Source organism: Sciurus carolinensis, chromosome 2 (genome assembly GCF_902686445.1).
Source record: "Sciurus carolinensis chromosome 2, mSciCar1.2, whole genome shotgun sequence".
NCBI lineage: Eukaryota > Metazoa > Chordata > Mammalia > Rodentia > Sciuridae > Sciurus > Sciurus carolinensis.
The window spans coordinates 144,470,439-144,486,063 of record NC_062214.1 but is presented as its reverse complement, the minus strand read 5'-3'; positions in this window follow the sequence as shown (position 1 = coordinate 144,486,063).

Sequence of the window (15,625 nt, the reverse complement as noted above, 5' to 3'; positions counted from 1 at the left end):
TGGCATCCATTTTCTTTCAGAGCTTGATATATATTAGTCCAGGACCTCCTGGTATTGAGGGTTTGGGTTGAGAAGATCAATCTAATTATGTATTTTCTAAACTCCTTCTCTGACATTTCTTCTATTGTGCTGTCTATGGATTCTAATGTTGGAACATCTTGATTTATGTGAGGAAATTTTTTCTCTTGTTTTGCCATATTGTTTGTGTGTTTTTTCATCTAGCAATATGAATCTAAGGCAGTTCAGTTTCTACCCTATGATCTCATAGTGTCCCTAAAGACTTCCAATACTTCTTGTTTAAGGGAGAGAACAATATTAACAGCACCCAATGCAAAAGATATACCACTTTAAACCAAATGGATCCTATTAAGGCATTTACAGTTTTGTCACAATAGACAGCAATGAAATGTTCAATTATTGTCTACAATATAAACAGTATGTTTGCTAAAAAGGTTTACCATTTCAAATGATGGACAATGAGGGAGGAGAAGTAGTGTAAAATGTGATGTTTATGAGAGAAAACATAGGTAAAAATTTATGTAAGAGCAAGGGAGGAATTAATAGATGTTTGCTGTTAGTATGAGAGAAGTGAGTAAGAGAATCCAGGTAGACAGGTAGGTGAGAAAAAAATATATGAACAGATGTTATTTAAAAAACTAAAAATACAAGAATATACAACAAAACTTTCAAATATGATTCAGACATTCCATTGATCAATAAATTGATTCTTGAAAAAAGTGAGAGAGAGAGGGCAAGAAAAGGAAAAAAAAAAAAAGGAGAAAAGTCTCAATTGAAAATTGTCCATTGCTTTCATTGGCTTTCAAAAATTTTCTCAATTTCCCTTCTTTCTGGATAGGTGGGGTTGTCTGAAGTTTGATGTTAGCTCCAGTCCAGGGGGTGTCCAGACTGATTGGGTGGGTGAGCTGATACCAAGATGCCCTCACACCCTCTTACAGTCTTCCCACACATTGTAGCTGACCCCTTCCATCCCTGCATACTTCAGGGCTCACTGAGCTGGAGAGAGCCCAGTTTTCTCCATTTTCTTCAACATCTTCTACCCCAGGAAACTGGCCCTAGTCTCTGCCTTTCCACAGGCTTGTCAGACCCAGACTGGCCCATGCAAACCTATCTGTAATCTAATCAACCTGGGTTTCAGCTTCCTGAGGCCCTGTCTTGCTGTAGTCCCAAGGTCTCAAAACCCTTTCAACTTGCAGAAAAACCACCACTGATGTGCTCACATGAAAGAGTGACCCTGCAAAGATGGCAGTCACTACTACACTGAGCAACCAGACCTGTAGGTACCCCAATATATCTCCAGGCCTTGGTGGAGTCCCCAGACCAAGGTGGCCATGCCCTGATATGGTGGTGGCTGCTGAGGAAAACCTGCAGGCTTTGTCTGTTGTCCCAAGATGGTGGCAGCCACCTGTAACCAAAACTATAAGTACTGTGACAATGAACTTCCAAGCAACAGTAGGCAGCAGGTAATCTAAAGGTGGTCTGTGGGTGGTCTGCAGTCTATCAGCAGACGATTAGCCAGTGGACATTGTACAGTGGGCAATGGGTACATGAAAGGCAGGTGATGGGCAGTCAAGAGGCGGCCAATGGGCAAATGGTGGATGGTAGGTGGTGGTCAGTGAGGAATCTACACTCAAAATGCAGGTGATATGCTGGCAGATAGCAGGTTATTGCAGTGATGAATAGGGTAAACAGTAGGGGATTGGTGGGTATTGATGACTACCTCACAGAGAAACAGTATTTCTTGTGCTTAAATTCCAAGTTATGGAGCAACAAGGAATGTAGCCTCCCTCTAATCACCATCTTGGATCTCCCTTAGTTTCTAAATATAGTTTTCAACAAAGTAAAAATGAAGATGCCCTAAAAAGTGGTTACTTCTATGACAGGGATAGGAATAATTCAAGATAAGCCTTGATCATTTTGTATTTCCAGAAAGCAAATCTGGCAAACAAGTAAAACACACAGACACACACACACACACGCACACACACACACACACACACACAGACTAAATTAAGTAAAAATGAAAATGACCACAGCTAGAGTAATGTATGCCACAAAATAAATAATAATAAATGGATTATACTTGAATGAATAAAGTGAATATCCAAAGTCTGTTATGATGCATTCCAAGGAGAGAATGAACAACTCTTCCTTGCAGATTAATTCTAATTTACAAATATAGAAGAAATAAGTGAAATAGCACTATTATAATGTCATATTAATAATTTACACAGAAAAAATTTCATAGTTTTGGGCTAAATCAGCTGGTGCACAACAGAAAAGAAAGAAAAATCTTGGGCTGTGGAAATTTTAAGTTATGGCATATCACTGTTCTCTGAGATATCTGAAATTACCTTATTTCTACAAGCATACCTTACCTTATATGCTGTGTCTGCACTTCTTATCATGGTTTCTTTATTATAAAATAATTTCTGTTAATAATAATAGTGAGTTGTGGTTTGATAATAAATTAAGTAGTAGCCATAGAAAATACATAATTTACATGGAGATGTATGTATGCATGTAGATATATAGTAAATTTTCTGTGAACCATAATGCCATTCAATTTAATTGCACAGGTACATATAGATAAGACAAGTCTTGTTCCACTTTTTAGATGAATGTTTTCAATTTTTCTCCATTTAGAATGATGTTGGCCTTGGGTTTGGCATAGATAGCTTTTTCAATATTGAGGTATGTTCTTACTATTCATAGTTTTTCTAGTGCTTTGAACATAAAGTGGTGCTCTATTTTGGCAAATGCTTTTTCTGTATCTATTGAGATGATCATATGATTCTTGTCTTTATTTATAGTTATATGATAAATTATGTTTATTGAATCAAACTTTATGTTTAGTGATGTGATGAATTGTTTGTTGAACCAACCTTGCATCCCTGGGATGAACCCCACTTGATCGTGGTGCACTATCTTTTTAATATGTTTTTGTATGCAATTTGCCAGAATTTTATTGAGAATTTTTGCATCTATGTTCATCAGGGATATTGGTCTGATGTTTTCTTTCCTTATGTGTCTTTGTCTTGTTTTGGTATCAGAGTGATACCAGCCTCATAGAATGAGTTTGGAAGGGTTCCCTCATTTTCTATTTCACAGAATAATTTGAGGCGTATTGGTGTTAATTCTTCTTTAAAGGTCTTGTAGAACTCGACTGAAAATTCATCTGGTCCTGGGCTTTTCTTGGTTGGTAAGCTTTTGATGGCATCTTCTATTCCATTGCTTGAAATTGATCTGTTTAAATTGTGTATGTCCTCCTGCTGCAGTTTGCATAGATCATATGTCTTTAGAAGTTTGTTGATGCTTTTGAGATTTTCTATTTTATTTGAGTATAAATTTTCAAAGTAGTTTCTAATTATCTTCTGTATTTCAGTAGTGTCCATCATGATATTTCCTTTTCATCATGAATTTTAGTAATTTGGGTTTTTTCTCTTTCTCTTCATTATTATATCTAAGGGTTTATCAATTTTTTTTTATTTTTTCAAGGAATCAACTTTACATTTTGTCAAGTTTTTCAATTATTTCTTTTGTTTCAATTTCATTGATTTCAGTTCTGATTTTAATTATTCCCTTTCTTCTACTGTTTTTGATATTGATTTGTTCTTTTTCCTGTAGGGTTTTGAGATACAATGTTATGTCATTTATTAGTTGATTTTCTTTTCTATTTCTATTTTCTACTTCCATTTCTATTTTCTATTGTATTCTATTGTATTCTATTCTTTATGTTCTACTTCTATTATATTCTATTATTTTAATGCTCATGCTCAATGCAATGAACTTTCCTCTTAGCCCTGCCTTTTTAATGTCCCAGAAATTTTTATATCTTGCATTGGTGTTCTCATTTACTTCATTTACTTCTATGTATTTTCTTATTTCATCCCTGAGTCTTCTGCTATTCATTCATCATTCAATAGCATATAATTTAGTCTCCAGATTTTATAGTAAATTCTATTTCTTATTTTATCATTGATTTCTAATTTCTTTCCTTTTGGTCTAAAAGAGTGCATGGTAGCATTTCTATTTTTTTGTATTTGCTAAGAGTTAATTTGTTGCATAAGATATGGTCTATGTTAAAGAAGGATCCATGTGCTGCTGACAAGACTGTATTCAGTCATTAATGGATGAAATATTCTATATATGTCCATTAAGTCCAAGTTATTTACTGTGTTATTTCATTCTACACTTCCTTTGTTTAGTTTTTGTTCCGAAGATATATCCAGTAGTGAGAGAGATGTGTTACAGTCACCCAGTATTTTTGTGTTGTGGTCTTTATGATTCTTGAAATTGAGAAGAGTTTGTTTGAGATACATAGAAGCTCAATTGTTTGGGGCATAAATATTTACTATTTTTATTACTTGTTGATGTATAATTCCCTTAGTGAGAATAAAATGTCCTTCTTTGTCCCTCTGACTTTGGCTTGAAGTTCACTGTATCTGACGTGAGGATGGAAACCCCTGCTTGTTTATATAGTCCATGTGAGTGATATGTTTTTTCCCATCCTTTCACCTTCAGTCCGTGAATGTCTTTGACAATAAGGTGAGGCTCTTACATTTATTATCACTTCTATCCAACATATTCCTGGAAACTCTATCCAGACCGATTAGATGGGGAAAGGAATTAAAGGGATATGAATAGGAAAAGAAGAACTTAAACTATCACTATTTGCTGATGACATGATTCTATATTTACCAAGTCTCAAAATATTACATAAGAAAACTTATAGCACTAATAAATGAATTCTCCCATAAATCAAAGGTATTCCTATATATCAGTGATGAAACCATTGAAAAATAAATTAGGAAAACTATCCCATTGACAATAGCCTCAGAAAAATGAATATATTTGAGAATCAATCTAGAAAAATAGGTGAACAATCTCTGCAATGAAAACTATAGAACACTAAAGAAAGAAATAGAAGAAAACCTTAGAATATGGAAAGATCTCCCTGCTCTTGGATAGGCTGAATTAAACATTGTTAAAATGTCCATACTACAAAAAGTGTCATACAGATTTAATGCAATTCCTAATAAAATCCCAATGACATTCTTCATAGAAATAGAAAAAGTAATCATGAAATTCATTTGGAAAAATAAGGTACCCAGAGTAGCCAACCTTAGCAAGAAAAGTGAAGCAGAAGGCATCACAATACCAGACTTTAAACTATACTACAGAGTGCTAGTAAAAAAACAGCATGGAACTGGCACCAAAAACAGACACATAGACCATTGGTACAGAATAGAAGACACAGAGACAAACCCACATAAATATGGTTATCTCATACAAGACAAAGGTGCCAAAACCTTCATTGGAGAAAAGACAGCCTCTTTAACAAATGGTGCTGGAAAAACTGAAAATCCATATGTAACAAAATGAAATTAAAAGCCTATCTCTCACCCTGCACGGAAGTCAACTCAAAGTGGATCAAAGACAAGCACTAGAACAGAGACCCTGTGCCTAAGTGAAGAAAATCCCAGCTCAAATCTTTACCATGTCAGCTTAGGAACTGACGTCCTAAACAAGACTCCTAAAGTGCAAGAAGTAAAATCAAGAATTAATAAGTGGAATGGATTCAAACTTAAAAACTTCTTTTCAGCAAAGGAAACAAAATATGAAAAGAAAGCCTATAGAATGGGAGAAAATCTTTACCACATGCACTCAGAGCATTAATCTACAGGATATATAAGGAACTCAAAAACTCAACACCAATAAACAAATAGTCCAATTGATGAATGGGATAATGAATTGAACAGATACTTCACAGAAGAAGAAATATAATTGATCAACAAATATACAAAAAAATGTTCAACAGCTCTAGCAATTAGAGAAATGCAAATCAAAACTACTCTAAGATTTCATCTCATTTGATTCAGAATGGCAATTATCAAGAATACAAGCAACAAAAAATGTTGGCGAGGATGTGGGGTAAAAGGTACGCTCATACACTGCTGATGGGATTACAAATTGGTGTAATCACTATGGAAAGCAGTATGGAGAGTCCTCAGAAAACTTGAAATGGAACCACTATTTGACCATGTTATCTCACTCCTCCATTTATATCCAAAGTACTTAAAATCAGTATTCTATAGTAATGCAGCCACATCAATGTTTATAGCAACTCAATAAACAATAGTTAAACTGTGGAACCAACCTAGATGCCCTTCAACAGATAAATGGATAAAGGAAATGTGGTATATATACACAATTGAATATTACTCAGTCTTAAAGAGGAATGAAATTAGGTCATTTGCTGCTAAATGAATGGAGCTGGAGAATATCATGCTAAGTGAAATAAGCCAATCCCCAAAAACCAAAGGCCAAATGTTTTCTCTGATATGCAGATGCTAATTTACAATAAGCAGGGTGTGGGGGGCTAGGGCAAAATAGAGGTACTTTGGATGAAACAGAGGGGAGTGAAGGGAGGGAAGGGGCTATGGGGGAAGGAAGCAGAGTAGAATGGATCTGACATTATTACCCTATGTGTGAATATGATTACAGAACCTTGTTGGGAGAAATCCTAGTTCTTGGCTGGCAGCAGTGAATGTCTCAAGTGTATAAGTAAACCTTTGTACATTCAGACCTGACAGAAAAGCCTGCAGGAGAAGCGTTCTGCTCTGGCCACCTAGGAAAGTATACAACTCCCACAAATTGACTCAATGTTACCAAGGGAACCCATATAGGAACCTGTGGTGCATTGTGATTGGGCAAGAAATCTATAAAATGTATAGCTGTTCCTGCAATAAATGAGTTTGCAAGCTGCTCGCCACAAACTTACTTTCACCCAACTCCCAGAGTCTGGTTCTAGACTCCTGCCGCTTATCCCGAGTCTGAGCTAGTCCAGCACAAGCGACGCTACAGAACCTGTGTGATTATACATCATGTATATTTTAGTCAGCTTTTTGCTGTTGTGACTTAAAGACCCATATTGAACAATTTTAGGGGATGAAAAAGTTTATTTGAGGGCTCACGGTTTCAGAAGTGTTAGTCCACAGAAGGCCAACTCTATTCCCCGGGGCTGGAGGTGAGGCAGGACATGGAAGAGTGTGGCTGAGGGAAGCAGCTTACATGGTGATCAGGAAGCAGAGAGAGAGAGACTCCACTCTCCACAGACAAAATATGTGCCCGGCAGCCACACCTCCAATGAACCACTTCCTCCAGCTTCACCCCACCTACCTCCAGTTACCACTCAGTTAATCCCAACAGGAAATAATTCACTGATAGGTTAAGTCCATGACCCAATCATTTCTCCTCCACACCTTCTTGCATTGTCTTGCACATGAGCTTTTGGGGGACACCTCACTTCCAAACCATAACAATGTACAACCAGAAGAATGAGAAGATAAACTCCATTTATGTATTATGTGTAAAAATGCATTCTACTATCATGTATAACTAAATAAAACAAATTGAAAAAATAAAGAAAATGACGAATCTATGAATTTCGAATGTGGGAAAGTTCAAATATCTCCATATGTCAAGTTTTTTCAAGTCTGAAAAATTGAATTTATAATAGAAGTATTTAGGTAATTTATACTTAATTATTTAAATAACTGAATTTATATCTAGGATCTTATTTTTCTTATTGTGAGGTAGTTCCATGTTCCTTTTTTCTTTACCTTGTTTTTGTTTAAATTACTCTGATGTTTTCTTCTCTTTCCCTCTATTAACTTGTCCATTAAATATCTTTTTTGTTTTAGTAAGTACTCAACAGAACACATGTAACCCTGACTTATTTCAGTCCATTATAAAATATTGTTGTTATTATTTCCCTGAAAATACTAGAAACTTACACTTTTATAAAAATTTCCCTAAGTAGTTCTCTATCTTTACATTATTGTATTTATCCCTTTTAGTTATATTTTAAACCTCATAATTCATAACTGTTATTTTATGTAGTTAATGCTTGCCCAGCATTCATTATATTTACCTAATATTTACCTTTAGGGTAAGTCGTTTTGCTCTTCTATATCAGCAAATTAGGGTTAAAGCAAACATCTGGAACCTGCTTTATAAATTGACATTCTAGAAGGTGAGACGTGTGGAGAAGAATCTGGAGAACAGATAGCCTGTAAAAACAGAAACACTATTGTCCACATAAGGGAGGTAATTCAAACAATTTAAAATAATTTTTGATTTATATTTTATTGTTTTTATTACAGAAGTCTTGCTTTTTGGCCCTCAAATTAGACTCTACTTTTCAGAGCAGTTTCAGATTCACAGCAAAAGTGAATGGAAATTTGATTTTCTTGTACATCTCCTTCCCCGACACACGCAGAGCCTCCCCGTTATCAACATATCCCTCCATAGAGTGATACATTTTATTATATTTCATGAATCTACATCATCAACACATCAGTGCTCAGATCCATAGTTTACATCAGGGCTTTTTTTTTTTTGGTATTGAGGATTGAACCCATGGGTGCCTAACCACTGAGCCACATCCTTAGCCACTTTTATTTTTTTATTTGGAGACAAGGTATCTCCTAGTTGCTTAGGACTTTGTTAAGTTGCTAAGGCTGGCATTTTGGTTTGTTTGTTTGTTTTTGGTTCTTTTTAGTTATATGTGACAACAGAATCCACTTTGACATACTTATAAAACCATGGAATATATCATATTCTAATTCAGTACCTAGTACCTTTCCTTCCTCTTCCTTCCCCCAGTCCCTTCTCCTTTCCCTTTATTGATCTTTCTTCCAAAAAATATTTCTCAAATATGGTATAGAAAATAGGATAAGATAAATACAACGGATGAGTCAGGAACATCTCAATGGATCACTAAAACTTTGGGAAGTAGAATGCAGTGCTTGATATTAATGCATCATTAGACACAGCAGGGAGCAGAAGTTGAAGAACAAAGGCAGGGTTAGAATACTGAAAGACAACTTATTAGCCAATGTCAACACTTCTACACAGACAATAGTAGTGCTATAAAATACAGAACACTGGAAATCTGCGGACCAAGGTGACAATGCCTAACATCCATGTACCTGGAGTCTAGAAGTCAGGATCAAGGAGTCCCAGCCGCTCCTCACAGTGTAAGCAGGGCTGTGTGGTTTACTTCCAGTGATCTCCAGTCGATCCCAGCTTCACCTCTTGTCCTCCAGGATTGTCAGCCATAGTCTCATCTTTGTTCTTTTTCTTACTATTGTATTGATGCAGCCTGTGTTTCTGAAACTTTCTGACCAGATGTTTGGTGTCCCTCTTTCCCCAAACTCTGAGGAAAAAGTTAAAATGACTTGAGACATATCTAGTTCCTGTCAAAATTTTGGGTGGGTCACCCACCCACAGCACCCAATGTAATAACATAAATTTTCACCTACTTGTTTTGTCCTTTCCATTGCTCTCTCTACCTTCCAAAATCACCACAACATTTGTGACTTAGAGCAGCACAAATTTATTGACCTTGCAGTTGTGCAGGACACAAATCTGACTCAAGTCTGGGTAGGTTAAAATCCACATGTTGCCTGGGCTGAGTTCCCTCCTGGAGGCTTGAAGGTCGAATCGGATTTTGAGGTCACTTGCATCTCTGCACCTGCGGCACCTTCCCTCCCTCTTCAGAGCCAGCTGCACAGCATCTTTTAGCCCTTCTATTTTCACATTCCTTTTCATCATACCCAGGAAAGTTCCTCTGCTTTTAAGGATTCCATGATTTGATTGGGCCCACTTACGCAGCCCAGGTTTGTTTCTTCATCTCAGGGTCAGCTGATTACAAACCGCGCTGTGCCTGGAAACTTAACTCCTTTTCAGAGGCTTAGGGGGTCTCATTCTGCCTAATACATTTCCAGAATTTTCAAATGCTTCCAGGATTAAAGTCCATAAAATTTATTTCACCTCACTGAGTTCTCCCTTCTCTAGAGTCTTCATTTCTCAAGGTTTCTTTGCCTTTGAAGTTCTGTGTTGTCTTGGACTGCTTGCTTTCTTTATTTTAGATACATTATTTTCTGGTGGTTTTGGTGGGAGTACTCATCTTCCACCAGGGAGTCCATCATTTCTGGGAGCTGAAATCTTCCTATATCACTCAGTTTTCAACAGATTTATCTATGTAAGACAGATAATAAGCAGATTAAAAACAAAGAAACCTACAAACCCCCAGAAATATTAAATCTGACGCTAATTTTGTGGTGTTTAGGTGATAAAAACTGGAATAGAATTCTCATGGTATTTGAATTCCAACATTTCAAATTGTAACACTTTGATATAAAGAACATAATTCAGCCTTTGCTCATAACTGAGTTCAGAAAAACAAAAAGCATTCTATAAGTTACTGATTATTTTGCACAGTCAGAAAATAATCACTGTTCAAAAGGCCTTAAGATATTTTCTTTCCATCTTAAGTATTTGACCATAGTGAAGTTCCCTAACTAGAAATTAGATTAACACTTTCCTCCTTATTGTTCATTTAACTAAAATACTACTAATTGTAGGAATAAATTAAATATAAAATTCCTTAAAAATCTCAAATCCTGTGACATCTCTATGTATAAACATATATGCATATACATTTGTGTGTTTATATCATGAAATCATATTGTTTTGATAATCCCTTTTGCTGAAATTTCAGTAGCTAAAGGGGAAGAGTCATAAAGAGTTTTGGTCAATAATTTTACTTAACTTTTCATAAAGGCACAAATAATACTGAAATGTCCAGACAAGGACCTTTAGTGAGGATTTATTGTCAGAATTCAAGCCTTAGAAATTCCTTTGGAATTCTGTAATCATTTCTGTAAGTTTTAAAAATTATCCAATGTCATTGAAAAACCAGCATTTTATGCATAAAACAAACATTTTCCACCACTTGAGGTTGGCCTGTGTGGTAGAAATGTTTCTTTAGCAGACATTTTAAATAAAAGTCAGAAAATTCAATTGACTATGTTCTCATAGTATTGCTAGTCTAGAGCTCCCTGAATGCTTTTTTGAAAGTGAAAATGAAGAGAGGCTTACCACTACATTTCCCACTTTTTTAAAGAAGATTACATAATCTTTATTTTAGGACTGAAACAGATAGACAAAATTTTTACATATTAATGGGGTACTATCTGATGTTTTAATACATGTATGTATATATCCTGTAATACTTAAATCAGGTTCAATATAGCTATGTCCTCAAACATTGATCATTTCTTTATAGCAAGCTTCCAAAATTCTTTCTTCTTGCCTTTTGAAATAGGCAGTATGTTATGATCATTTATAGTCTTACTACTATGTAATAGTAGAGCAGAACTTCTAAGTTCTAGGTAGCTGTAACATACTATCCATTGATCAACATCTGCCTTCCCTAGCCTCTCTTTCAGCCTCCGGTGGCCCTGTTGTCTTCTCAACTCTTTTAACTTTCTCAGATTCCATATATTAATGAGATCATGCAGTACTGGTCCTTCTGGGTCTGACTTTTTTTTTTTTTTCATTTAAGGTAACATTCTTCAATTCCACTAGTGTCTTTGCAAACCACAGAATTTCCTTCCTTTTATGTCTGAATAGTATTTCTTTGTGTACCTGCACTATACTTTATTGCTGCATTCATGGGTTGATGGACACTTAGGTTGTTTCCATTTCTTGCCTGTTGTGAACAGCACTACAAGCGATATGAGAGTGCAGATGTCTCTTTAACATGCTAATTTCATTTTGTTTCCATCTAGCAGGAGTGGGGTTGCTGGTTCATATGGTAGTTTTTGAATTTTGTTATTTTTGAGGAACCTCCATAGTGTCTTCCACAGTGGAAGTACGAATATGCTTTCCCCCTACAATGCACAAGGGTTCCCTTTTCCACATCCTTGCTGGCACTTTAGCTTTTAGATAATAGTTATTAGAAGGAGGTTATATTTTTCTGTGGTTTTGATTTGCATTTTCCTGATGGTTAGTGATGTTGAGTTTTTTTTTTTTTTTTCTTCATATAGATGTGGTCCATTTGTATGTCTTCTTATGAGAAATTTTGTTTTGGGTTGGCAAATTTTACCTTTTAATTTATTTTTAAACTGATACGTAAAAACATGTCCATTGTCTTCTCCATTTCCCCCTCACCATCTACTCTCCCCAACCTCTTGTAACCACCACTATACTCTCAATTCGTTTAAGATTAACTTTTCTTTCTTTTACTTTTTAACTGACATATAAAACAGAAATTTTACTCTTCATGGGGTACCAGCCAATGTTCACTACATGTGTGCTTTGCATAATTTTTAAACTTCTTTATCTTTACCATTATTTCTTTAGGGTGAAACTTTCAAAGTCCTTCCTTCCAACTTTCTGACTTGTATAGTACATTATTGTTATTTATAGTCACCATACTGTGCACTAGCACACCAGAGCTTCTTACTCCTGTCTGTGTCTTAGTACTCATGAAATGATGATCAACTTTCCCCATTCACTGCTCCCTACCCTTCTTGCCTCTGGTAGCCACAGTTTTAGTTCCAACTTCTATGAAATCAATATTTTTCAAAGTTTTCATATATGAGCCATATCAATATAGTACTTGAATTGAATTTCTCTGCTTGACTTGTTACATTTAACATGATTATACTGAGTTCCATCCATGTTGCAACTAATTACAAGATTTCATTCCTGTTGTGAGAACAAAATTCCATTTTCTTATGCATTTTCTGTTGATTTTAACAAGTTGTTTCCCAATTAAAAAGTGGACAATTTATCTAAATAGATATTTCTTAGGAGACATACAAATGGCCAAAAGGTATATAATAGAATGCCCAACATCACTAATCATCATGGAAATGCAAATCAAAAACAAAATGAAATGTCATCTTAACCCAGTAAGAATGGTTAATTCCAAAGGGTAAAGGTAACAAGTGCCCGTGGGGATGTAGAGAGAAGGGAACTCTCACACTCTATTGGGAGACAATGTAAATTAGTTATAGTCAATATTGCACACTTTTAAATTGTGTTGCTCAATTTTGTGCTATTGAGTTTTGAGGTTCCTTATTTATTTTGGATATTAGTCCTTTGTCATATGTATATTTTACAAATATTTTCTCTCAGTATGCAGTTTGTCTTTTCACTCTCATGATTGCTTGCTTTGTTGTGCAGAACTTTTCAGGTTTATGTCAATCCATTTGTCTATTTTTTTACTTTCGTTTCCTGTGCTTTTTTTTTTTTTTTTCCCCAAAATTTCTTGCCCATCCCATTGTCTTAAAGTATTTCCTCCAAGTTTTCTTCTAGCAGTTTCAAAGTTTCTGGTCTTACATTGAAGCCTTTATCTGCTTTGAATTGACTTTTTAGCTGGTGTGAGATAGATGTCAACCTTCATTTTGCTGCAGTTAGATATTCAATTTCCCAGCACCATTCACTGAAAAGATTGTCTTTTTCCAATGCTTGTTCTTAGTACATTTGACTAAAATCAGTTGGATATGAATGTGCAGGTTTACAGATTGACTTTGTTCTTTTCCATTGGTCTTTGTGTCTGTTTTTATACCAATACTAAACTGTTTAGCTAATATAGTTTAAGAATATCTTGAAGTCAGGTGGCATAATCTCTGCTTTATTATTATTATTGCTGTTACTATTATTATTATTATTGCTCAAGATTGATTTTTTTGTGGTTCTATGCAAATTTCAGAATTGTTTTTCCTAGTTCTGTGAAAAATGTCCTTGGTGATTTGGTAGAGATTATATTGAACCTGTTCACTACTTTGTGTAGTATAAACATTTACACAACACTGATTCTTCCAATCTAGAAGCATGGATGTCGTTTCCTAATTTGTGCCTTCTTCAATTTCTTATCATCAGTATTTTATTACTTTCAAAGTGGAGATGTTTCATGTCTTCAGTGAATTTTATTCCTAGGGTTGTAAGATGTCTCTCTCCTGTGTGTGTGTGTGTGTGTGTGTGTGTGTGTGTGGACATTGTAAATCAGATTGCTTTGTTGATTTCTATTTCTGACAATTCACTGTTGGAGTATTGCAAAGCTACTCATTCTTTCTGATATAATCTTATGAGTTTGAAGCTTAAATTGCTCATGAAGAAATACCACTTAAGAAAATAAATTCTGGAAGCCAGAATGTACATTATGCATTCCCAGGATTCTACCTGTTGAATGTGCGTTTGGACACATTTATTAAGTGGGCCATGTCTCTCAGTTTGCTAAGAAGTAGAAACTAAAACAGTAACTTTTTGCATTGGAATACTGAGACAATCAAATGACTTAACATTTTAAACATTGTCATTTATTAAGCACCTAGTAACTGCTCAACAATGGTTTGCTGTTGTTTCCAATATATAGCACATGTTATATTACACATAAACATTTATAATATTGTCATATTTATACTGTCATAATCTTATGATTAATTACATAATAGCTATATATATAGACATATGTAATAACAATATTCTTAATCATCATTATCATATTTATTCTTTTGACACATGTTGAATGTTTACCAAATAACCATTCTCTGGCACTCCACTAAGTTTTGCATAATTGTCTTTTTTGACACTTACACTAATTGTTTAAGGTGGTAATTATAAACACAGAAAGATCAAATAACTTATTGTATATCTAGAAATAACAAACCAATTATTCAAACTGAGTCTTGCCTGATTCCAATCCAGTGTTAATACACTTCACACCTAGAAAGGGAAAAGTAACTTTATTGAGAAAAACAGTTGAAGTAATTTAGTGCAAAAATGTTGAATTAATTGTTAATCTGTAGGTATGGTAAGACCTGTTATTATTTTACTGCTAATGAAAATATTTAATTATCAAAAAGCATTAATACTTTTTTGACTTCATTTTGACCAACTCAGGCAAAACTTATTTGATAACTAGCTCCTAGTATTACTTCGACAAGAAAATTTCTGCTCACACTTTTACCCCTTTTCCTTATATTAAAAAATTTGGAAACAGATCTGATTTTTTTAAAATTATAGCATTGTAGTTATACAGTAGTTGGTTTAATTTTGACAAATCATACCTGCATGGAATTTGATTTAAATTCCCTTTCCTCTCCAGGTTTCTCCTTCTTCTACTCTACTGCTTTTCTTTTGTTTATTTATTTATTTTCATGGGTACTTCCTACATTTACATAACAGTGAAATTCTCTGTGGTATATCCACATATGTGTATAATGTGATTTTGTTAAATTCATTCTATATTTCCTCCCCTGTCACTCCCTCTTGATCTCCTTCTTCTGCCTCACTAATCTTCCCTATGTCTTTGTGATATGAATCAAATAAACCATGCACACCTTCTCTCCCTTATTTTCCTTTAGCTTCTACATATTGGAGAAAACATCCAACCCTCAATTTTCTGAGTCTGACTTATTTCACTTGGCTTATTGTTCTCCATTTCCATATATTTACTAGCAAATGCCATCATTTCATTCTTTATGGCTGCAAAATCTCTATTGTGTCTGTATACATTTTCCTGACTACAGGTCTAATTTCTGTATACCATTTATCTTGCTTATGTCAGTTTCCAAAGTAAAATAGTTTGCTGCTCTCCCTCAGTAACATTCTTTTCCTCTTTTCACAGCTACTATCTTTTTCAACTGTTTTTCTGACATACTTGACGTATACTGGAAAGCATTTTTTTATTCCTTAGCAAACAAACCTATTGAAAGTAGTATTAAAATTTGCTATCCACCAAAGC